Genomic DNA, 11617 nt, shown 5'->3' with positions numbered 1-11617 from the left:
TGGAACTCAAAATTTATAGTGAAGGAGGACTTCGAAGGGTTTTGAAAGACTTACATAAATTTTTAAAGTATCTTTTATATTATTATAGTATTTAAAAAATTAAAAATATAATAATGATATATACTCTTTTATTATTCTATACAAAATTATTTTTTTAAAAAATATTAGAAATTTTCTTATAATTTTAAAAAAATTCTTTTTTTTTAAGTTTTCCTCTTCCCTCTCCTCCAAACTCTTAAACATAGTCTAAAGTTTTAGATGAATAAATTATATGTATTCTATAAAGGTGTGTTACTCAAAAGAAAATTTCACTCGACCCTCTCTCAATTGTTGGCTAACATTAGGTGGGACGGAAACTTTGTGGGACTGAAGATAAGTTGGCCGTTTCCGTTTCCGCTAGCGAAAACTCTCCATCATTAAAATCCTAAAAATGACAATCTTTCCCACAAGAACATCCAGGGTGAAATCAATATACCGAAGTTAAATCATGCAATGTGTAGAAGCAATTCACTGGTATCAGAGTAAAGTGACAGTTTATTCGGCAGGTTAAAAAAACTATACATAAGAAACTACCAAACTGAAGCTGAATCATTAAGCCATGGTGTATTTTTGTAGTTTACAAAATAGAAATTTATGAATTTAGCTACCTTTCATTGAAAACAATATAATAAATCTTTAATTAATATAAATAATACAAATGAGAGAATGAAATAGAAACAAAATAAGGAGCCTCGTCCAAGTACGTACTCGGGGAATACCGAGTTCGATTCCCAGGCAGAACAATTTTGCTTGGCCAGTGCGTATGCATACGCACGAGTCAGATTAGTGGCCCACCTGAGATGGGTCGAAACCGATGCGAATAGAAAAAAAAAACCGTTTTCAAATTAAAGGGATGTGTATGTATGATATACAAGATCGATGTTGCAGTATAAAGAAGCATAGATCAAGAAAATTATATTAACAAAGAAGAGCTAGCTAGTAATCATGTACCTTTGGTTGATAAATTCCAAACAGCTTAAATATTGAAGTTGATAATAATAATAATAACCAACATGGCATTCACATGCATAAACCTCTGCACTTTAGCCCTGGCTCCTTCCTATGTTAGAGATGGAGAAACCATGGAAAGTGCAGGTGCAAATGCAGATAAAGGCAACATATTGTGATGACATATGGTAGGTTATGGAGTTATAGTTTCTTGCTTGCTTGCTACTATATATATATAGTGAGAAAAAGTACAAAGGGGTTTGAGAATGATTCACTGAAAATCTGTATAAGATTTTGGCACCAATTCAATGTGACGCTAAGAAAATATCTTGAAAGATATATGGGACCATTGATTGATCAATAAAACAAAATGGTCTATCTGTATGGCATATGTCCGTATACTAGGAAAATATATTGTCATCGTACCAATTTGTTAATATGTATTGTTTTGTTAAGTCATAATAATTGAATGAATACTTTTGTTTTGATATAGTTGAAACTAAACCATAAAATAGTAAAAATATATTTTTCATTGAATCATTGAGCATTTCTAATGTTATTTAATAAAATAATTATTTGGGTTAATTTTGAATATGTGTATCAAAATTAATTTTGAATGTTTATCAAAATGTCATGATTAGTTTTTTTTTAAACTTTGGAGCGGATTTAATTTTTATTTTAAATATTTATTTTATGTTTTTATATATAAGTGATAAATATTTAATTATTTTTTCATATTTATTGCAAAAAAAGAAAAATTTGCTTATTTTTTATATTTATTTATTATCAATGTCAAATTTATCTTACATTTAGAAGAAGTAAAATAGAAATGATTCTAGAGTGATTTAGAAGTGTTGGGTTCTTCTATAAAGTATAATTGATTACGTTTTTAGAATTAATTTTATTTAAATATAAAATTTATAGTTTTTAAATTTAAATGTGATTTTTAAACTTTTATTTATTGTTCAACTACCATTTACATAAATATATAAAAATATATATCAATTATGTTAAATTTAATTCTATTAAAGTTAATTTCATCAAATTTAATTTTGTTAAAAACAATTTTGTCCCCCATCAATCCTCATATGTTTTATATGCAAATCTCTTTTAAACTAAGTGAGACAAAAGAACAAAGTAACTCAACTAATTAAATTCAAGAATAACATAACTAGTTTTGAAACTAACTGTTAAAACTTTATGTCATAACACTTCATAGAAAAATATTAAACTAATAGTGCATTATAGTTGCTTTCATTTATATTTAATTATTATACAAAATTATACTTTTAATTAATTTTTTATTGTATTTCAAAAGTATTTCCTTTTAATGTATACAATATTTATTGATTAAAATAATTTATTCGTAATATTATTATATTAACATAGTAAATCAATAGTTGTTGCATTATAAAATTTAATAAACATATACCAACGACCAACGACCATGTGGAGATACCGGTTCGTTTTTCGAATTAAAAGTTCTGATACCATTTGTTAGCGTAACAATTGAAGGAGGGTCGAGTTTGTGAGCATTGTTATTTTTCGAGACATTCCACTTGAGAAACACACATTTTGTGGGAGACACACCACTTCTCCACCTAAAACCTTAAGGTGATAGGTGAGAGGGTTCTCCCACTTGTACAGTGGCGGAGCTAGAAATTTTAGGGAGCGCGGACAAAAATTTTACACCCTGTTTTTACTAATTAATTTACACTCCATTTTTACTAATTTTGTCTAAAAATTTTGCCATTGATTTTGTCAAAATATTGTTTTTACTAATTTTGCCTTTAATTTTGCCTAAATTATTAATTTTACCCCTCGTATTGTCTAAAAATCGACTATTATGTGAGAAATAAACAACAAAATGTGGGGTTGAGTCCGGACACGTGTCCAGACTCACTAGACTGTAGCTCCGTCCATATACTTATATATGTTCAAGTCACCGCATGCATTTTCAATATGAGATTATTATTCACCTCACACTTGCATTTATTCTCAACGTAAAAAAACAAAAAAAAAAAAACTTCTTGTGTCAAAAGTTGATATATATATATATATATATATATATATATATATATATATATATATATATATATATATATATATATATATATAGTAATGATATTCATACACCACTTTCTACACCAAATACTTACACCCAACACTATTCACCGTATTTATACGATGAATAGTATTTTTTAAATAAAAATATATATTTTATGAACAGTAAAATATTATTATAATAATAAATAATTTTTTATTTTTTTAAATTTGTGTCATTAACCAACTTTATAACTTCATTAACCAACAATTTACATTGTATTAACCAAATTTGGTGACTACAGTAAAGTACTTTTTATGGATGTGAGAATAACATATTATTCAAATTTGGTTAATGGAGTGTAAAAATTTGGTTAATACAATAATGAAGTTGGTTAATGCAACATCCAGGTATTAAAAATAATTTTTAGTAGTCACCAAAAATCCAGTCTGAAGTTGATTATATATATATATATATATATAATCATACTTTTTTAAATCTTTGATTTTATTTCAATTTTATGATTATTAAAAGATCTCTTAATGACTCACACTATTCTTACTAAAAATATTTTCCTTCCACTTTTGGTGATAAATAAGAAACATGATTCTCTTTCATATTTTTTAAAAAATAAACATGATTTTCTATAAAGAAAAAATGGCCTCTCAATTTTAAACAAAATTTACTAATTTATTATTTAATTAAAATAAAATAATATTTTATCCACTTAAACTACAATATCAGTATTATAGATTTTTATAGCTTCTTTACTGTTTGTTCAATCTTGGTATGTTTAATCTGGTTTTTTATTTGTAATGTTAGCACTATTTGTGTTTTTTTGTTTCAATCTATTTTGGTTTTATTCCAAAAAATATCTATGGCACACACAACACTTCAACATTTGGTTTAAAATAAATTTTATTAATCAAAATTTATTTCAAAATCAAAAGTAATTATAGTCCTTATAGTTGTCTAGCTACTATTAATAGGTTGTCATATTTTTCTTGGAAATTGTCTCTTACCTGTCTATCAATTCTCATTCCTGCAAAATTTAAAATGATATGTCAATGTCATTTTACAACAATCACTCTCACCAATCTCTCCACAAAAGAAATTAGAAAATCTTAAAAAGAGATGTAAAATATAAGTTAAAATTGAATAATTTTGATTACTCAGATTATTAAACATTGAATATTTATTATATGTATTACATATAACCAATCTATTATATGTATTATATATTTAATATAATCGGTTATACGTATTATATCTATTAAATTTAGATTGGAAGATTACAAAACCAATATGTTATATGTATTATATATTTAACATTGAATGAAAATTATTTATTATTTTTCTTCTTAAAATATAACTTACTCAAATTATTTAAAATAATTTTAGTTTAAATTCTTTAATTGTGAATCATGTATTATATATTTAATACTGTTATTAAATGATTCATATATTAAAATCAAATGTGGTATTCTCACCTTTTTTTTAAATTCATGTTTCTTAAATTTTAATTTTTTTATCAAAATATGTGTTTGTTTTATATATTTTATTAAGTGTTTAATTTTCATGATGATAATGTGAATATTAACGGGAACATGTAGTTACTGATTAAAATACTAAATATTAACGGGAACATGAAGTTACTTATTATAATATTGAACATTAACGGGAACATGAAATTACTGATCACAATATTGAATATTAACGGGAACCTGAAGTTACTGATTAAAATATTTTTTATTAACGGGGACATGAAGTTATTGATCACAATATTGAATATTAACGAGAACATGAAGTTACTGATTAAAATATTGAATATTAACAGGAACATGAAGTTACTGATCACAATATTGAATATTAACGGGAACCTGAAGTTACTAATTAAAATATTTTTTATAACAAGAACATGAAGTTACTTATCACAATATTGAATGTTAACGGGAACATTAAGTTACTTATTATAATATTGAATATTAACGGGAACATGAAGTTACTGATCAAATATTGAATATTAACGGGAACCTGAAGTTACTGATTAAAATATTTTTTATTAACGGGCACATGAAGTTACTTATCACAATATTCAATATTAACGGGAACATGAAGTTACTGATTATAATATTGAACATTAACGGGAACATGAAGTTACTGATCAAATATCGAATATTAACGGGAACCTGAAGTTACTGATTAAAATATTTTTTATTAACGGACACATGAAGTTACCAATCACAATATTGAATATTAACGAAAACCAGAAGTTACTGGTTAAAATATTGAATATTAACTAGAACATGAAGTTACTGATCACAATATTGAATATTAACGAGAGCCTAAAGTTACTGATTAGAATATTAAATATTAAGGGAACATGAAGTTACTAATCAAAATATGAATATTAACGGGAACATGAAGTTACTGATCACAATATTGAATATTAACGGGAACCTGAAGTTACTGATTAAAATATTGAATATAAATGGGAACATGATATGAACATGAAGTTACTGATCAAAATATAGAATATTAACGGGAACATGTTATTGATCAAAATATTTTAAAATTAACAGGAATGAAGTTACTGAGCAAAATATTAATATTAACGGAAACACGAAGTTACTGATCAAAATATTGATTATTAACGTGAACGTGAAGTTACAAAAGGCTGTTTAGACACAATTTAATTTTCGTGATTTCAATTTTGTTCCTTTTTTTTAGACACAATTTAATGTTAATTGTTCTTATTTTTTTCCACAAAATATTAATTACTTTTAATATAATTTTTTTTATTAAAAAATATACATCTGAAATAAATGCGCGTCCCGTACCAGAACTCGTGCGAACGCACGGGTTTGTTACTAGTTACAACAAACATCAAATTTCGAGGTCATTCTGGAGTTCCTGTATGAGGAGATAAGGATTGGTAGATCTGAAATAAAGTTACAAGTTTTGTCCATACATAGAAAAAGTTAGAAAGTGGTGTGCACCTGCGTGTCTGCCACAAACAAATTGGTCATAAGGCCACGTGATACTAAGCATGACATTCACGTGGGATTTGATGAATCAACCAATGGAAAAGTGACACGTGAGATGAAAGGACAGAAGCATCACTTGATATGGATGTTGTGGGGATTCGGTGGGTTTGTGTAAAACGACATTTGCATTTCAAACAGTTGTTTTCATCCATACTTCTTTAAATGGAATAGTGGCAATTTGAATGTCGACAAATGTGTACCATTCGATGCTACCCAACTTCCAAGAGTCCATTATCTAGAACCGTCAAAATTATTTGATATTCAAAGGGACGGTTTTATATGGCCGGGCTAAAACTATTTTATTTAAGTATGGAGTGAATTTCATTACTTAAGCCTGGCCATATACAGAATGTAACTCGTTAAGAAATTTGATTTAGCATAACTCAATTATATAAAATAGTGCATAAAGTAAAAGTTGTCTTTATTTATAACACGTTTCTTTATGGTTATCTCATATATTATCTTATATATAATTCTTAATATAGATTATTCTATTTGATTTGTAAAATAAAAATTATTGGACAAATAGTATTAAACATTATAAAATATTACAAGACAATCTTTTATGTTATATTATGTCGATGGTCGATTTGTTGGACAAATTTGTTTTATCTATTTTGTTTGATATATTTATACACCTGACAAAATAATATAAATTTTACTATAATATTATTTATTAAATATTTATTGATATTTAATATATTAATATTTAAGAATAAAAAAATATGAAATAATAAGAAAGAAGTAAAAAAGATGAAAAAAATATTTTTTTATTTTATTTAATATTTTTATGTCTCCGAAAAAAATAATATAATTTTTTTTTGGAATAAGAATACTTTATTGTCAAAAAACTATTAATTACAAAGGCGATCAAAATTCAGCCTGTCAAGAGAAACAAATCAATACTAGCCTCTACCCCATTACATCATGAGTAAACCAATAGGGTTCTCAGTTTGGAATTCATCCAAGCCCTATACATCAAGTTGTCTATAATTTTTAGTCCTATGGTTGTTATACTTACAGTATTACCAAAAACAGTGTCATTTCTTAGCCTCCAGCATTCATAGAGTGTTTCACTATAAAAATAATATAATTTTTATTATAATATCTTAGATTATTATATAAAATATTAATAGTTATAAATAAAAATATTAAATATAAAAGCTCTACAAAAAAGATAAACTCTACTTTGATATATCGATGCACCTAGACAAAAATAATATAATTTTTACTATAATATTATTTATTCATATATAGAATAGTAGTATTATATTTATGAATCAAAATAGTAAATATTGAAAATTATATTTATGAATCAAAATATTTAATAGTATGAGATTAAAAATTACATTTTTTATATTTGTTTTATAATTGTGTTTGAGACAAAAAATTGTCTCATGGATTATTAAAGGACAAAAATTTAAAATTTCGTCCAATCTCTTATCATATATTTTGTCTAGTTTCATGAATAGTTTCTGCATCAAATTTGATATAAAAGTTGTCATGTTGAGTCTCTCATTTTTAATAAATCAATTGCATCCAAAATATATCATCTCTTTATTATTTTTTTATAAATATAATATATACATCATATATTATATGATGTTAAATTTGTATAGTTTTATATATCATGTTATTTTAAAAAAATATATTATAGTATGTTTTTAAATAACTATTATTTTAAAATTAATTAAAATAATACATAAATCCAACGTAACCAATACTAATACAATATCAAAAAAATTGTGAAATGAAAGTTAAAAAAATTTAGGCTAAATTACAATTTAGGCCCCCTATTTTGGTCAATTCACGAAATCAGTCCTCTTATTAATTTTTTAAACAGTTTTGGTCCCCATGTCCATTTTTCGTCCAAAAAATGTTGATTTTTCAGTTTTTTTGTATTCGTGGGATACTTTCTAAACGAGAGAGAACGTAGAGAGTGTTTTTTTGGAGAATGAAAGAGATGAAACAACTAGCTGGGAGAAAAAGACGATGATCAGAGAAGACGATTAAAGGAAGAAAACATCGTCAATAATTAATATTTCTTATTCCAAGTCAATAAAATTATGCTACGTATCTTAAAAAATAGTACACAACAGTGTTTTTTAAATGAAAAATAGACATGGAGACCAAAACTGTTTAAAAAATAAATAGGGCGATTGATTTTATAAGTTGGCCAAAATAGGAGGACCAAAACTGTAATTTAGCCAAAAATTAACTATTAATCATATTATATTAATATATAATATTTAACATGGTAAATTGAATAAATTAGAAGAGATAATTTTTTTTTTTTTTGAAGTGAGATAAGTCAATGTTTTTTTATTATGGCAACATATGTATTAGAGTAACTCTAAGAAGTTTTAGTTATATGGTCAAAGCAGCGGCCCATGCGCTCTAGACCTAATATATGGATTGAGGACTTTTAAAAGATTGGCTAAAAAAGCTCAAACTTTATGTTCAATCGGGCTTGGCAAACCAATTTGTATAAGCTAATCCATTTTTACGACTTTAGGTTTAATGCATGCGACCATTTTGAGTTGGATTGATAAGTTGGATAAGTGAACTCAGCTTACATAAGTATTTTCGGCTGGGTTTCTCATAATTGGAACCGACCAAACTTATTAATATATTTACTATTAGTAATATTCGATTATGCCTAATACAAAACTGTTTAAACTTAACTCAATTGCTTTTAAGGTTAATAAATTTGTTTTAGTCAAATATTAAGTGTGAATCACCTTGAATTGAATGTATGATGCTTATATGAATCATGCTAATGATGTCTTGAAAATTGGTTGTCTTATATTGGCTACCATGAACTCTAAATTTCAAAAGCAATATTAAATAGTTCAATATTAATTTGTTATAAAATAGAAGATTGACGGTGTGTTGATTGAAGTTGCAAATTTTTTTTGAAAGTGCAGTCATAGTATCATATGGTATCGTTTATATGTTTTGATGTTTTTGTCAATTTGATATAGATATTTTTAGTACTTGCGTATTTGTAATTTGTTTATATTATTGTGTGCTTGTACTTTATTCATTACGCACTTCATTTGTAATTGCTTTAGCTAATGTATTGTTGTATAACTAAGAACCCTCTTTACTCAATTAATAAGAGTGTTTGGTCTTTGATAATATGTCCTTTTAAGCCTAAATAGTTGCTAGTTTGTCATTTTTTCACGCGTAGCTTGAATCACAAGTTAAAGCTCTTAAATCTCGATTTTTCAGTCATTTGATTCAAATTAAGTGTAATACATGATTCTAATCAAAGGCTATGTGAAAATGGGATTTACCTTTCGAGCATTTGATTCGAATCACAAACTAAACATGATTCGAATCATGACCTCTTGTGATTTGAATCACGACCACTTGTGATCCGAATCAAGTGCAAAAATTGGTTTGAATCAACTGAAATATTGAATCTTTATTTTGACTCTGCCCAAATGGATTTGAATAGTTTTTTCTTAGATGAAAGTAACAAGTGAGTGAAACATATGTGAGAAACCCATAGAGACAAAGAGTGATTTTGTCTTCTATTCTTAGTGTGTCTTTATCAATCACTGTGATTCTTTCTCTTCCTCACTATAACAATATCTTGATTATGAATTCATTTCAAATTCATTCTCCCTTTTATTACATCTTAATCTTGTGCAATTTGTTGTTCTGTTTGAGTGAGATTTAAAGAAGGGGTTAATTAATCTTGATGTGTTATTCATGATTAATCAACCTCTTCATAACAATCAAAGTCAAGTCCCATTCACCTAGAAATTTGTGAGAACCATATGTGTGTGTTCTTTATTCACCTTCATCTAAAACCCTTGACTAACACCTTTTTGTCTTTAGAGTGTTTGTGAGATATCCCGACAATGTTCATCGTCTTCATCCTTAGTCTTTTTCCATTGTCGAGGACCTTCATCTCTAAAGATTGAGTATTGAGGGAGACTAGTGGTAGATTAGAGTATCTAATATTTTTGTGTGAAGTTTGTTGTTTGTAACAAGTGCAAGTATCATTTATTGAATGTCATTTTGTGTTTATTGTTATTCATCAAGAATAGATTTTCCATTATACTCCAAGGAATCAAATGGCTATAAGGCGGGGACGGAAGTATTCCATCTTTGGTGGAGCTGAAGAAAGATTGCTTGCAGACAAAGTTGGGAGTTGTACAATCAATGTTTGGCTATGGCAATCGCTTAGACAAGAGATCAGTGGGATCAGGTGGATTGCCACATACAAATACTTGGAGCAGAATTATTGTAGATAGCGAGGTTATTGGATCAAGATCTTTTAGAGATATCTTGTTTTTTTGGTAGTTGAGTATCTGCCTCAACAGAGGGAATTATCATTTGATAGTTCATTGTAACCAAAATGCTTGTAATCAAACTTATCAAAATAGTGGAAGATCGTGATTATTTTCCAATGGTTTTCAACACCATTGAAGAGTGGAGTAGGAAATGCAATGACAAATGCCAGACCATTATATATCTTTGTGTATCTTTACTTCTTCAGTGTCAACCTTAGTGTCAACCTCGCCAGCATGAGCCGTCACCTCAGTGTCAACCCGAGTCTCCACCTCTAACTCTATCTCAGCCTCCACCTCAGTGTTAGCTCCCACCAACTCTAACTCAGTTTGAGTCTCCACCTCAGTGTGAACCTGAGTCTCTTTGTCCTCTTGAGTATCGGGCTCTGCATCAAAATCTCTATCTCATCCAACTTTACCTCCTTTATGTTGGAGAGTATGGGGTGCGAGTGTCTACCCAGTCATCCTCCTCATATGAGAACTGGTGGAGGCTACTCTAGGACTAAGTTCATCTAGAAATAATCGTGTCGTCTCGTCCTCTATTCCTCAATACAAAAAACAGCAATATGAACTATCAAATTTTTTAAAAATTCGAAAATAAACATGGTTTTATCGATTTTCTTTTTTGAAAAATCTTGTTCCCTAAATCTCTTGTATTGGGATTTTTGAAATATTTAGTAAGCATGTATGCATTTTTATCAGACATTTTAAAAATGTCGATTAAAATGCATGTGATTTAATCGGATTTTTCAAAATCTCTGAGAAAATTGCATGCAAATTACGAATTTTTACTAAAATTTTTAAGAATATTGGTAAAAATGCATGGTTTTTTAAAAATATATGCGGTTTAATATTCGGTAAAAATTTAAAGAATTAACATAAAAAATGATTTATTTAAAAAGTACAGTAAAAGACTTGAAATGTGTTGTTAATTAGGGGAGGCAATTGAATCCATTAACACAAAATTCATCCAATTCATCCACCAAAAAATCCATCAAATTCATCCACCACTTAAAAAGTAAGTTAATGGGTGAGACAAAATCCATCCATTTATATACATGGATTGATCCAATCAATCCATGATATTTTAATAATCCAATGGATTATTGTTATTATATATTTTAAATTCATAACATCGTTTAAAAATTTAATTTTACTGTATTTTAAAAAAATATGATTTTACTGTATGTTTGAAAAATTCGATTTTACTGTGTGTTTTTAAAAACTTGATTTTA

This window comes from Vicia villosa, unplaced genomic scaffold, assembly GCF_029867415.1.
Source record: "Vicia villosa cultivar HV-30 ecotype Madison, WI unplaced genomic scaffold, Vvil1.0 ctg.000004F_1_1_1, whole genome shotgun sequence".
Taxonomy (NCBI): Eukaryota; Viridiplantae; Streptophyta; class Magnoliopsida; order Fabales; family Fabaceae; genus Vicia; species Vicia villosa.
The sequence above is the reverse complement of the archived record's forward strand: the minus strand, read 5'-3'. Positions refer to the sequence as shown.